This window comes from Myxocyprinus asiaticus, chromosome 9, assembly GCF_019703515.2.
Source record: "Myxocyprinus asiaticus isolate MX2 ecotype Aquarium Trade chromosome 9, UBuf_Myxa_2, whole genome shotgun sequence".
Taxonomy (NCBI): domain Eukaryota; kingdom Metazoa; phylum Chordata; class Actinopteri; order Cypriniformes; family Catostomidae; genus Myxocyprinus; species Myxocyprinus asiaticus.
The window spans coordinates 47651242-47665865 of NC_059352.1; positions in this window are offsets into that span (position 1 = coordinate 47651242).

The window sequence follows — 14624 nt, forward strand, 5'->3', positions numbered from 1 at the left end:
CGAAACACTTTTACTCTTTGACGTGGTTGCTTCAGAAAATTTGCTTTTCATTTCGCATTTGCTTTTAGGACATTATCGGTTAGGTTTAGGTTAAAGTTTTAGGTTAGGGAGGTACGTTTTGCTCATTAAAACCTCCATCTAACATTCAACTTAAAAACTTCATCTGATTTTGACATCATTTTATTCACTTATAGCGCCCCTCTCTGGAAATTTCACTAGGAAACTGGAGCTAAATGTGTAATGAAGCACAATTTTGTTTTACAAAAATGTTGCCACAGTCGCTTAATTTTCATGAGATCAGGCTGTAAATACAAGTTAATCGCATTCACAGCATCTTTGGCATCTGTTGATTACCACAGACAATGTTGGTCGAAACACAAATATAGAAATGCACATACAAAAAAAGTACTCCCACCTTAAAAGGACAACGTAAACAAATATACAGTTCAAATTATAAGATTTGTACTGAATTAATGTCAGTAAAAATTCATGCAAGTGCTTTAACAAAATTCCATCCTTCACATTTCTGCTTTTAAACACTTCGGGAAACTTGTCCCAATGTTATTTTCTGTGGTATTGAAAGGAATATTACTCTTTAAATTAAGCTCTATCCACAAAGTTTGTGGCATTTTGTTGATTACCACAGAAACATTTTGAACTTCATCTGAAGTGTCCCAAAGGGTTTAAAAGCAGAAATGTGAAGCTCATATTTTTGTTAATATAATTTTTTTTAAATTTTCTTTTACTTGGAATGTAAACGTTATGGACTGCAGCAATATGGTTACTGTCTCTTTAAGAGGGTTTTCGAGCATGATACAATACTGAAGGCACTCAGTGCAGTTTGTTTCATTGAGTTTAATCTTTCGAGAGCTGTAAAGTCTCATTATTTTCGTACTGTGTCGTGCTGTTGCATCTGTGTTGATTTACTTTAAGTATTCCTTTATTTTGTGACAATAAACAATATTGTTTTCATTCTGCAATGCTAGGAATGAGGGTTTCAGAGATTAATGGATTGAGATTGTGAGACTACAGTCAGTATTAAACTTGTGAGGATCTTGTACCTGAAGCACGTTCATCCATTCAACTAATAGTATCTGTTCTCGCTGGATATTCAGTAATCCTTCCCCCGCTGTCAAGTGAAGTGTCCGTGATGGCGCAACAGCCAATGTGTCTCTCACAGCCCACTCTCTCATTTGTTTGGGTGTGAGCCAATAAAATTCAGTAGAGACTGTGTCTGCTATAATATGGAATGCAATTCTGATCCCTTAAATACTGGATGACATGGACAACAACTGTTATGCGACACATGATAAAAGTTTATTATGCGGACCTGCTGGCCCAATTGTTGACCGGACCACCAGGAATTCTCCCGATCCACCCAATTAGCCACTCCGGCCCTGCTTGTAATCTAGAATATTCCTTAATTGGAGTTCTCTTCATTTTTTTTTTTTCCAGCTCTTTTAATGACTCTGTTCAGGAGTATGTCAAAGATTGAAGGTAGTGCTGACGGTCCACTGATGATGTTGTTTCTGTTGATGTGACCTCTCATTCACCTTCATTTCCTGCCATCACCCTGACAGCTTGATCAGGTCGGCCAGATTTAGGAGAGCGTTAGGGGAGCGTTAGGGTGATGTTGAGAGAGCACAAGGGCAAATCCAGCTCACCGCGGATCCGGCCTTACCTGTCTGTCTGCAAGATTGTGGGGGGGGGGGAGGCTCATGGTGTCCCTGGTGGGCTCTGGTTAGAGACAGTTTTCACTGCTGATGACCCACGGCCGTCTCACCCAGACACAGAACCGACATGCTAATCAATGACGGCCTGTCAGTATGACGGGCTGATAAGAGTTGAGGAAAATGACTGGGAATGAACTGCAGCGCTGTGTGAGTATGTTTCAGGGTGTTGCAGGTGTCTGCTCTGGTTTGGTCATGCCGTGTAGAGAAACTGCCGAGGAAGTGATGCTATATTTGGCCAACAATTTCATTCACATGTTCAGATTGTGAGGAGTTTGTCAGGACTAATTTGTGTTTAACTTGCATGGTAAAAATGGGCTGAATGGGACTTTATTCTTATGACTTTTTTATTTATTTAATACAATAGGAATAAAATTCCTTGAATTTGTTCACATATGGTATCGGAAAACAAACAAAATAATTTTGACCATTTTCACTTTCCATACAATTTATTGGTTTTATTTCATTGTTACACCTGTTGTGTTCCCGGTCAAAAATGACCAGCCATTGGAAACTAATGGATTACACTACAAAATACAGAAATATTAAGTGTTCAGCACCATCCCAATCCTTTAGATGAGCACATATGTGGATGTGTGTTTGCACACACAAAGTCCTCGGACATGTGCGCACACACACACACACACACACACACAATGTGTGTTGAGCACCCTTTTGTGCATCGTCTTTCCATGTACACTCTTTGAGGAATACTTTCAAGATCTACTCATCATATTATGTTGTGTTTGAACTCGTTTGAATCAGGATAGTCTGCTGTAAGTTACGATACATCATTGTCTATGTTATATGTATGTTTCAGGAAGTAATAAGGAAAAAACTTGACAAAAACACACTCCTGTTTATTACATTTATGTGAGTTTGTGGGAGTTTCATACACTAATACTCACCGCAGTTTGGCCACTGAGTACAATTTTCTCATTGCATTCTACAAGAAGACAAATAAGACCTTTCCAACAATATATAACACATGGCTATCTCATATTTTGTTTATGTTTTTACCAACTCTGAATATAATTGTTGTGATAACAAATTTGCAAATTATGAGAACAAAACAGTTGTAATTTGTCAGCCAATTAAAATGCATTAAGAATTGGTAGGATCAGCTATATGCACTGTAAAGTCCAGATTCTAAGCTTTAAAATGACACCTATTTTATTTAGATTAAGCAAGCGTTTATTAATTTATTACATAATTATTATTATTTTTCAGCAGGGAGTGCTCCCCACTAGTATAAGCTCAGTTCAATTAATCCTTCTATCAATAATTGATTTTTATTTTTTTAAATATGTTCAAAATAGGAGTACAAAACCTGTCATAATTACTAAAAAAATAAGTTGACAAAAAGACCTAATGCAATATATTGGGATAATACTGTATATGCAATATGAGAGATTTATTAACAATCTTAGTGGGCCGGTCATTTTTGACCGGGAACACAAAAGGTTTTAGCACAAATGAACACAACACAACACAAGGGTTAAAGACTACTGTAGTTACACTAAGTAAACCCATTCAGATGTCAGCTCTTAAAACATTGCTAGGTTAACCATTTCAGAACATTTTAAAAAAAATCCAGCAGTTTTAAACACATATACACACTCATCTACACGATTTGTTCCATCATGGGGGCTTTCCATTGACTTCTGTTGTTGTTATACTGAGCTAATGATATTTTCTTTCATCTACCCCTAAACATAATCCTCTCAGAAATATTTTTGCACTTGCAGATTTCCATTAACACATTATTTTGAAGGTTTATTAAGCCCCCCCAAACCCATCACACACACAAACCAATCAGATGTTTTTAGAGACTTTTGAAAATTAGCAGAAAATATAAAGCATCCATTGAGGAACAAAACAACTCTCCATTAATTTTGACTTAATGCTTTTATTCTGAATATAAATTTGTTACATTTCCAGAAAAACAGCATTTCCGTGGGTCAATATGTTATAATCGTCATCACACACAATCTGTCACAGATCAAAAACAAACTCCCTGACATTGGCGATGCCATCAATTATTCATCAAGTTCTCTTTAATAACCAAGCAAATATTTAAAATATTATTATTTAATAATTCATGCACACAATATGAATTCATGCACAAACTGATGTGTAGTGTCACAGAGTTCACTAAACAAAACAGAAATCTCTTTGATTAAAAATAATGCTTTTAATAAACATTAAATTCAAACCATATTTTTGCATTTTCTGAAGACAATATCAATGGTGTTTCCCTGTGCAAACTCTTTTTCATTTTTGATGCTAGGTTGTTGTGGATGGTTTCCATGGCGTTGCTATGCAGTTGCTATGGTATTCTGGGTGGTTGCTCAAGTGTTTTGAGTGGTTGTTACCGCATCGCTATTCACCTTATTCAGCCCCGCACCCTTTCCGTGCTCCGCTCTTTCGAATATTGTCATCTAACTTCCTGTTTGTATTGATGTGTACTGAGTCGATCAAAATGGATTATGTGTGGTAGCATAGAAAGTAGTTTTCACCAAGAGTTGGTGGTGTGAGTCTACAGCACCCCTTTGCTATGTGAAAACGCTCATGAGTTGTTTTTTTCTGTCACTCTAAATGTTCATTTTTCCCGACACCCGCAGAGGTAAATTGGACCTGGCAGATCACATTCGGACAGCTATGACACACTGCACTTTTTCATGATACAAGCGTTTAATTGTTATACGTATAATTCTGCTTAATTTTTAGGTTTCAACTTGTTAATAATTTGTGTTTAAATGTGTAGTTGACATTAAATTTCAAACAGTGACAGTATTTCACATGTATTTATTAATTTGTCACCCTACATGTTTTAGAGGCTTGAATGTGATTAAAATAGTTGTAAACAGAATATCAAATAAAACAAACACTCACATGTTTGCGTGAGTGTGTGTGTGTGTGTGTGTGTGTGTGTGTGTGTGTGTGTGTGTGTGTTTCTGGGCAGGTTTAAGTGGTTTACAAGGACATTTTTTAGGTTACAACTGGTAATTACAAGGGTATTATGCTATAAATGTGGTTTATGAGGACATTTCTAGTGTCCCCATAATTCAAATAGCTTAAAAAAACATACTAAATGATGTTTTATTGAAAATGTAAAAATGTTAGGTTTAGAGTTAGGGGATAGAATCTATAGTTCATACAGTATAAAAATCATTATGTCTATGGAGAGTCCTCATAAGGTTAGCTGTACCAACATGTGTGTGTGTATGTGTGTGTGTGTGTGTGTGTGTGTGTATAGTTGCACCCTTCCCCCGCCCCGGTATAACACTCAAAAATCTGCTTGCCTTAACAATAACACGATGGGTGAAGGACAAGAAATGATGGCCAGAGGTTTCTTACAGAGATATTTTTAATGACGTTGTGTTGTCTCCTGGAGTTTCATGAGCACAGAAGAATATCAATACATCCACAGCATGAAGGTGTCTTGTGGATTTATGAATGAAGTGCTCTAGTTTTAAAATCTCCCTGCTCAGTTTCCAGTTGTTATGACATCCCCTGAACAATTTCAAATACTCATGATAGCTTTTGACATCTTTATAACCGGTAAATCCACTTAGATAGCTATTTACACTTTGACATCAACACAATAAATATCTTATAGAACCGCTAGAACGGAAGTTCCGAGACAAAATTTTCAAGATGGCTGCGTGCTAGTTTCTCTGGCGCATAAGGTTGCTAGAGTCATTAGCACATTACTATGAGATTTATTTTGGGTTCTGTATGTTTTTTAGGGTATTCTATGATGTTGATAAATGGTTGTTTACTATCTTAAAGGAAAATTCCGGGTTCAATACAAGTTAAGCCCAATCGACAGCATTTGTGGCATAATATTTATTACCACAAAACATTATTTTTGACTTCCCTCCATTTCTTGAAAAAAATTTGGGTTACAGTGAGGCACTTACAATGGAAGTGAATGGGGCCAGTCTGTAAACGTTGAAATACTCACTGTTTCAAAAGTATAGCCACAAGACGTAAACAATTTGCGTGTTAACATGATTTTAGTGTGATAAAATTGCTAACTACCCTTTTCTGTGTAAAGTTATAGCCAATTGTACAACTTTGTTGCCATGACAATAAAATGTCAACAAACCTTAAAACCCTATAATGACAATTTAAACAACTTTACAGCTCAAATAATACATTATTCCATTGAAAGTGCCTCACTGTAACTTCCATTTTTTATTTTTTGCAAGTTTGATTCTTAGGGTTAGGGGCTTTTCCAACCACTACTGATAATGGTTATTCATGTGTGATTGTTAAATACATATATATATATATAATATAAAACAAAAAACCAACATGAAAACCACCTACCTAATATTGTGTAGGTCCCCCTCGTGCCGCCAAAACAGCATCAATATCAACCCTATTCTTCTCACCACAACTGTACAGAGCGGTTATCTGAGTTACCGTAGACTTTGTCAGTTCGAAAGAGTCTGGCCATTCTCTGTAGACCTCTATCATCAACAAGGCGTTTCCGTCCACAGAACTGCCGCTCACTGGATGTTTTTTAGTTTTTGGCACCATTCTCAGTAAATTCTAGAGACTGTTGTGCGTGAATATCCCAGGAGATCAGCAGTTACAGAAATACTCAAACCAGCCCGTCTGGCACCAACAATCATGCCACGGTCCAAATCACTGAGATCAAATTTTTTTCCCATTCTGATGGTTGATGTGAACATTAACTGAAGCTCCTGACCCATGTCTGCGTGATTTTATGCATTGATCTGCTGTCACACGATTGGCTGATCAGATAATCGCATGGATGATTGTTGGTGCCAGACGGGCTGGTTTGAGTATTTCTGTAACTGCTGATCTCCTGGGATTTTCACGCACAACAGTCTCTAGAGTTTACTCAGAATGGTGCTAACAACAAAAAAACATCCAGTGAGGAGCAGTTCTGCGGATGGAAACGCGTTGTTTTTTTTTTGTAGTTGTTTTTTTCCTTTTCTCCCCAAATTGGAATGCCCAATTCCCACTACTTAGTAGGTCCTCACGGTGGCGCGGTTACTCACCTCAATCCGGGTGGCGGAGGACAAGTCTCAGTTGCCTCCGCTTCTGAGATAGTCAAGCCACGCATCTTATCACGTGGCTCGTTGTGGATGACACCACGGAGACTCCGCAGGTGGAGGCTCATGCTATTCTCTGCGATCCACGCACAACTTACCACATGCCCCACTGAGAGCGAGAACCACTAATCGCAACCACGAGGAGGTTACCCCTTGTGACTCTACCCTCCCTAGCAACCGGGCCAATTTGGTTGCTTAGGAGACCTGGCTGGAGTCATTCAGCACGCCCTGGATTCAAACTCGCGACTCCAGGGGTGGTAGTCATCGTCAGTACTCGCTGAGCTACCCAGGCCCCCTGGAAACACCTTGTTGATGAGAGAGGTCAACAGAGAATGGCCAGACTGGTTTGAACTGACAAGTCTACGGTAACTCAGATAAACGCACTGTACAATTGTGGCGAGAAGTATAGTATCTCAGAATGCTATTCTGAGATGCGGATTGGTGCTGTTTTGGCGGCACGAGGGGGACCTACACAGGCAGGTGGTTTGAATGTTGTGGCTGATTGGTGTGTATATATATATATATATATATATAAAAGACAATACAAAAAGTGGCTTTAAAATCCTATGTATTGTTTATTTCTATATTACTGAAAACAAAAGCCTATCATTGGTTTAGAGTTCACAGCATTCCATTTTGCAAAGGAATTCGTTAATCAGTCCGAGATTTATTATAAGGGCTTGTTTAAAGCTATACTATGTAACTTTTGGCCCTCTAATGGTTAAAAAATAAAACTGCATGCGTCTTGCGGAAGGACATTGTTTTGGTTGTGCTTCGGCTCTGCTCCTCTGCACAGATGAATGTGGTTCGAGGCACCGGTGTACACATTTATACAGGACATCTTATCAGAGCGAATTGACAAATAAATAACTAAAGAAAGGAAATCGGATATCCAAAAACATGTCATCTGAGCAGGTAAGTGCCATATCTTATTCTGTTGTTTTGACTTATTGGAAACATTGATGTTTTGAAATAAATTACGTTACAAAAGTTAGGGAACGTTCGTTAACATTAGACATAACGACTGCAGGTCAAACGTTGTAAAGTTTTTATAACTGCAGGATATTCTGGCCAAACAGACCATGGTAGTAAAAAATTTATAGATTGTCATTGTTACCAACCAGCTGCAACATCATTTCAAGACTCACATGTACTTGGCAAGCCTAGGACTAAAGGATTTATTTATATAAATTATTGTCGTTATTAAGACAAATACACACGTGTGCTAGCAAGTGAAAAGATCTGCACCGATTACAGTATAATTATTGTATTTCACTACACACACACACACACACACAGATGTGTGATTACACAACTATACATAAACAATATCAATAAAATATCTTACCTGTTGAGTAAGAAAAAAGCCATCTCTGGGTCGCTTTTAAATCCTTTCAGTTGTCGCCACCTCTGAAAAGCCAAGCTGATGTTGATTCGGGTTTTATTACGGACTCTGTTGCTTACCCTTTTTGCTTGTAGACTCTGCTCTGTTCAGGGTTTCTTTGATTCCCCGGAGGTTTGCCGTTTTTAATGATCCATGGTCAATTTTTCTCAATCGTTGTGACAACAAACTTTCAGCTTCATGCTACTCCCATACACGCTACAGTAGCCGGAGCTTATTTTCTCTGTGTACGGATATGACGTGAACATGCATGGGCGAATGACGTACAGTATGTATACAATTTCCCGCGAAATCCATCCCGACAGCTCTAAAATATAAATTATTATTATAGGTTTATCAAAGTGTATTTGGGTAAAGATATGGTTTGGAAGATGGATTTTTGTTGCACTCTCTTATTAATAACATTTTGTTATTTTTTAATTAATAAAAGTTACATTGCATAGCTTTAAGGACGAATCAACATACACCTGCATCAGACAGAGGCTTTTGGAGTGTCTCGGTGGCATCGTGTCATAAACGTACTGTTTTTAGGTTGCTGTGTCAAGTTAAACAAAGTTTGAAACTTAGAACTACATCTCTTGAGATCCATGCGTTCAGATTTGCGCTCCGTCAAGTTGCGGTTTACGTTGCCTATACAGCTGAAGTTTCGCTTACTGCCCCCTGGAGAAAACAGGTGGTACTACAAGCTTGAATAACTCAGATATAAGGAATATTCCTTATTACGGTCTGGGGACATGATTAATTGCATTTAACATGTTATTTTTTATATAATTAATCGCACCGAATTAACATGTTAAATCGACAACCTTAATATATATATATATATATATATATATATATATACTGTATATATAGATATAGATATTATGGAGTGTTAAGCCAAGCACACTGAGTGACAATACTAAAACACACATCTGACTTCTCCTTTTAAAGCTCTCTCTCTCTCTCTTACTCTCTCTCTCTCTCTCTCTCTCTCTCTCTCTCTCTCTTTGGGTGCTATAAATTAGTTGGGCTAACCTCTCTGACCACGCTCTTTCCTGTCTCTGCTGAACCACACATCTCATGAAATATTTAATGTGCTTGGGAGTGACCGACCTCTCCTCTCTTGTCTTCTTCTCTTCAATTCATTTTTTCCACCAATCTATTTCACTATTCCTATCCTGTCAAGTTCACTCCTGTCCTCAGACTGATCCTCTCCTCTGCGTTCTTCTTAAAGGAATAGTTCACCCACAAATTTACTTACCCCTGTGTCATCACAAACCCATAGGCTGTTATGTTTTCTGTTGAACACACAAAAAAAAGAACTTTTGAAGAGTCTTTAGAAAGCCAAAATCACCATTAAAGCACCATTAAAGGAGTCCACTAGTTGTGCTTTATTTTCCAAGTCTTCTGAAGCCATATGCTAGCTTTGTGTGAGAATAGACTAAAATTTAAGTTGTTATTCACTGAAAATGTTTCCTCCGCAAGAACTTTTAAATCAAATATGGCACCTTAAGATGCATCATTGCCAGGTTTGGCGTCATTGGAGCACTTTTTCAGCCATCTTGGTTTCAGATGTTTTTATCCCATTCATTTTTATTTATTTTTTTCATAGGGATTTTATTAAATCCTTCATAAAAGAGTTCAAAGCCATGAGCCAAACCAACCAGCTCTGAGGTGAATAATAAAGTTACAAACTTTTGGACAAAATGTCAAAGGTACAAGACTGTATAATTTATAAGATGTCTTAATTAACTACAATTACTACAAAGTAATGGAATAAAAAAGCTATGTAAAAATATAAAACTATCCACTTAAAGTTGTTGATTATAAGTATTCTGACATGACCTCTCCACTATCTCATTTCTTCTCTGTCCTTCTGTTTTTCTCTCCCATCATCATCTGCATGTCTAAAGTCACACCTAAAAGGCTGCTGTAATTCTGATGTCATGTCCGCCAACTCACGCTGACCTCATACTGCAGGACATTCCATCCTATTTCATTGTGTTTTTTTGCATATGGTTCGGCATTCTAGCACTGTGCCACCAGATCTGTGGCTGGTATCTTGTTTAATCAACACTGATGAATATTTGATGGTGTGGTGGTGAGCACAGGGGTGGCCCAAGCCGGTTCCCTCATTATCTACACACACACACACACACACACACACACACACACACAGCCTTCTTCTCAGCCAACAACACACACACACACACACACACACACACATACACAGATGACCTTTAAGCCTGAAGAATGCACACAAAGTTATAAACCAACTCTAGACTCAGTCATTCCCGCTAGTTCACGCTTATCCAGATTGAGATGTGACGACTCAATGAGTTTATAGTGACACGTTGTTGGCCCGTCTTGTCAGATCTTGTTTGGGATATGTTTCATGCATAATGTATCGCATTAGGGCTATCTTTACCCCTACGTGCAGACATCTGTGATCGATAAGCCATTCATTGGGATAAATGATCAGCTGCCTATTTTTCCCATGTACGTATTTTTGTGTCTACTAGAGTCGTTGGCTTTCAGACAATAATGGATCAAGGCTAATAGCCTCAATGGTTTAACATAAACTTGCAAAAAGTTGTATGCAAATCATTTTCACATGGAAAAGGACACTATTTTTCAGTACTGTGGTAAAATGATGTTTATAATCTATGAAAAGGGGCTATTTAGTAGACAATGTGCCTAGAAAAAAAATTATCATTTTATTACATTTCCATGTGTTAAAAACAGAATATAACAGAACATACATTTTACAGAATACTAGTATGTAAATACTGTATATGCTCGGATGGTAACACTTTACAATAAGGTTCCATTTGTTTAGATAACTAACAATGAACAATACTTTTACAGCATTTATTAATCTTGGTAAATGTTATTTTCAACATATTGGGATTTTTTTAAATCAAAAGTTGTATTTGATAACATTAGTTAATACACTATGAACTAACATGAACTAACAATTACTAATATGAACAAAGATTAATAAATGCTGTAAAAATATATTGTGCATTGTTAATTCATGATACCTAATGCAGCTAATGTTAAAGAACGGGATCTTATTGTCCTTTGGTCTCGAAAGAATTTGATCAGAAATGTTCATATTGAAATTTTGGCTGTCGATTTCATGCGTAAATTATTGCGATTAATTATATTTAAAAATATTGTTAAAAAAATTACGCAATCCATCATGCCTGAGGCACTGTAAAAAACAAACTAAAAAAAAAACTAAAAACAGCCATTTCGACTCTGTGAAGTATCGGCACTATAGAGCCACATGTTTTTTCTACATATGTAATACTTTACCTGCTAAAAATATACACTGATGTGGGTGAAAACACTGTGGACCGGAAGTTGAAAACAGGCGAATCCTGGAATTCGTGTTCAGGAAAAAGGTGGATTCACGGCTGTCTCTAGAAGGTAATCCCCTGACAGCCTAAGTCTCTCGAGGGTCTCATTTGCTGTTACTAAGGTTAGGTTTAGGGTTAGATTTAGTGGTAAGGTTAAGGGTAGGTTTAGGGGTAGGTGTAGGGTTTCTGTAGGACTCTAAATAAACACAAAAAACACAGTTTGTGAACATTCAATGCGGCTCTCGTGAGACTAGGTAACTGGGGGGTTACCTTCTAGACACGACCCTTATTCACAGTAACAGCCACCTTTGATTTCTGACTGCATGAAAAGGAGGCTGTAAGGAATATAGACTTACTGTCTCTTCAAGGACATGCACTGTATAAAGCTATCAAAAAGCTCCTGTAGATCACATCTAATTTAGCCACAACTCGTGTTGTCTGGAGTTTTTTGTCTACTGAAATTTCTTGGAAAGATTTGTTCAATGTTTCGTCAGTGGATGGATCAGAAAACATTTTAAACATCTGTACAACCCACTGAAGAGTCTGTACATCTATCCCTCACAACCTCATTGTCATTCCCACCAAAAATCAAAGGTGGCACTGCTGTGAATAAGGTCTATGAGAACCAGGACCCACTCATGAAAGCTTGATGAATTGGGGGGGGGGCACATGGGGTGCCAGGCTTCTGTCAGGGGGGGAGGGCCACTACAACAAGCAATTACAGTTTATTATAGTTATACCATGATCAATGGAAACATATAAATGCTTCACGCTGATACCCCCCAATATTCAAGCCAAATCTACACCATCGTCTGAAATCATGATGGAGAAAACAACATTTCTTCAGAGACATTCCACATTGTTAAAAATGATGTTGTCATACATATAACATCTCCAAAACACTTTCTCCATGCTTTCTTTAGGCAACAAAAAGGGTTCAAAACTCCATCTGAAGGGCCCATTTGTAAATAGTGTCACCCACAGCTGGTTTGTAAATATCTCTGCGCTTTTGTGAAGAGGGATCGGTGGAAAAAACGATGAACTCCGGAGGCAAAATGAGGATAATGATGAGGGGCGAGTGTGTTCAATAGAAGGTCAAAAAGTGTAGGGCCCGGGGCCACGAGAGCGTTTAAGAGACAGGATGAGAGAAAGCACTTGACATTTATACAGCCCTTCATAAAGAAACAGACTGACAGCTACTCTAACAATCCAATGGGAGAGTCAGATCACCCCTCAATTCTCACGTGCTTAGACCGTATTTAGATATTGTTAGGCAGAAACCTTTCTGGCTCTTTCTGTTAGGAAGGATGCATTTGCTTTTGGAGTCAACCTGTCTGTGATATCGAACACTGTTTGATTCACAGATAAATGCAGAGAGCAGAGCATGTTTTCATCTGCATAAAGACTTTAACCTCTATTTCCTTTAGCTGCAGTGAAGGCTCTGGTTTGGCATGGGATGGGGGATTGGGGGGGTCAACCTTGCTTATCAAATATTTTTCAACTTAAATGATGGATTTATTAAACAAACAGGTTTTTGGTGTGTCTCTGAACCCCTTGTGATTGAAATATGCCGTTGTGTCAACAGCCTGGGCTCCACTCAACGGTGAAGATCACTGAATAAATACAAGTTGGAAATGAATACAGATCCGGGAGGATTCACTCCTCCAACCCCCTGTCTGATATTTCCATCCATAGGCCATCCTTCACGGACATTGTTATAACCATATAATATAGAGAAGTGCATTTGCTCTGTCTGTGCATGTTTCCCTTAAAACAGAGCACTTTGGTTGCTATAGTGGCCAAATTACTAATTACACTGATTAGAAAATATAATCAAATAAATAAAAAAATATATAATTAGCCTACATTATTATAGCCTACATGTTATTATTATTTTCAAGCAGCCACATGAAATTACGTGTATATTTGTAATACAGGCTAAGTGAATGGGGAAAGTGGGACACATACAGATTATTTAAATAGTCTATATAAATGCTGTATAACATGACATTATACCTTTATAGAAAGCTTAGGATGTCTCATACCTTAGTCAAAAGCAAAAATTAAGAAATATAAAATACTGAGAAGAAGAAGAACCTTTGAAGACCCTATTTTAAACCAAATCCCAGATTTTTTCAGCCAGTACTGGTAAAGTGGGACACTTCATCCCCCCCCCCCCCCCCAAACAAGCTAGACAAGGTCCTGTACGTGGACATAGTTTAAAGTAAACATTTATTTTGTTTACAACCTAGGCTTACATAAATATGAAATATCCACTTATTAAATCAACTTAAATTGACAAACTCACATTGTTAATTTCCCTAAAAATATCCATTAAGATTAAACATTTGTATTGTTTTTAAATATTAGTGTAAAAAAGAAATCCCTCTGAAAAAGATCAACACAGTTCAGAATTAGAATCATTTTAATGTTGTTGCATTTTTATACAGATATTGTAACAATGCGTTAATTCGATGAAAATGGTTGCATATTGGATTAAAGGTTTTATTTAAATTGTTCATTTATTATTTCTTTCATTTTTATTTATTTAATAAAAAATTAAATTAGGTGAATTCTGTTCCCGTAATAAAACAACTTAAATTTCATATAAATCTGCTAAGTGTAAACCAAAAGGGAGAATATCCTGTGTAAACACGAGATGGGATTTGATTTATCTCCGATAGAAAAGCAGCAATGGTTCTTTAAAATCAAATTATCCATTTGAAATCAAACTATACAGGCTATTCGTTAATAATCAAAACGCATGAGTTTCTGCAGGAAAGTTGCAGCATTTTAAATTTGATTTCCTTTTTATCAAAGTTTTTGCAGTGACAATGATGCTCGTGATTTGCTCATTCACACTGCTTTGTAAATGCATGTAACAGCCTGCGTAAAAGACAGAGCCTGAAAACTACAAAATGCACACTACACAGTGGGTTGTTGGCTCCTTCACATCGCTTTTTTTTTCCCGCTTTCATATCAATCCACAGTGCACGTTTCTCTTTTTGCACTAAATGGGTTATAGCTGGTGTTTTTGTTGTTGCTGTTTTGA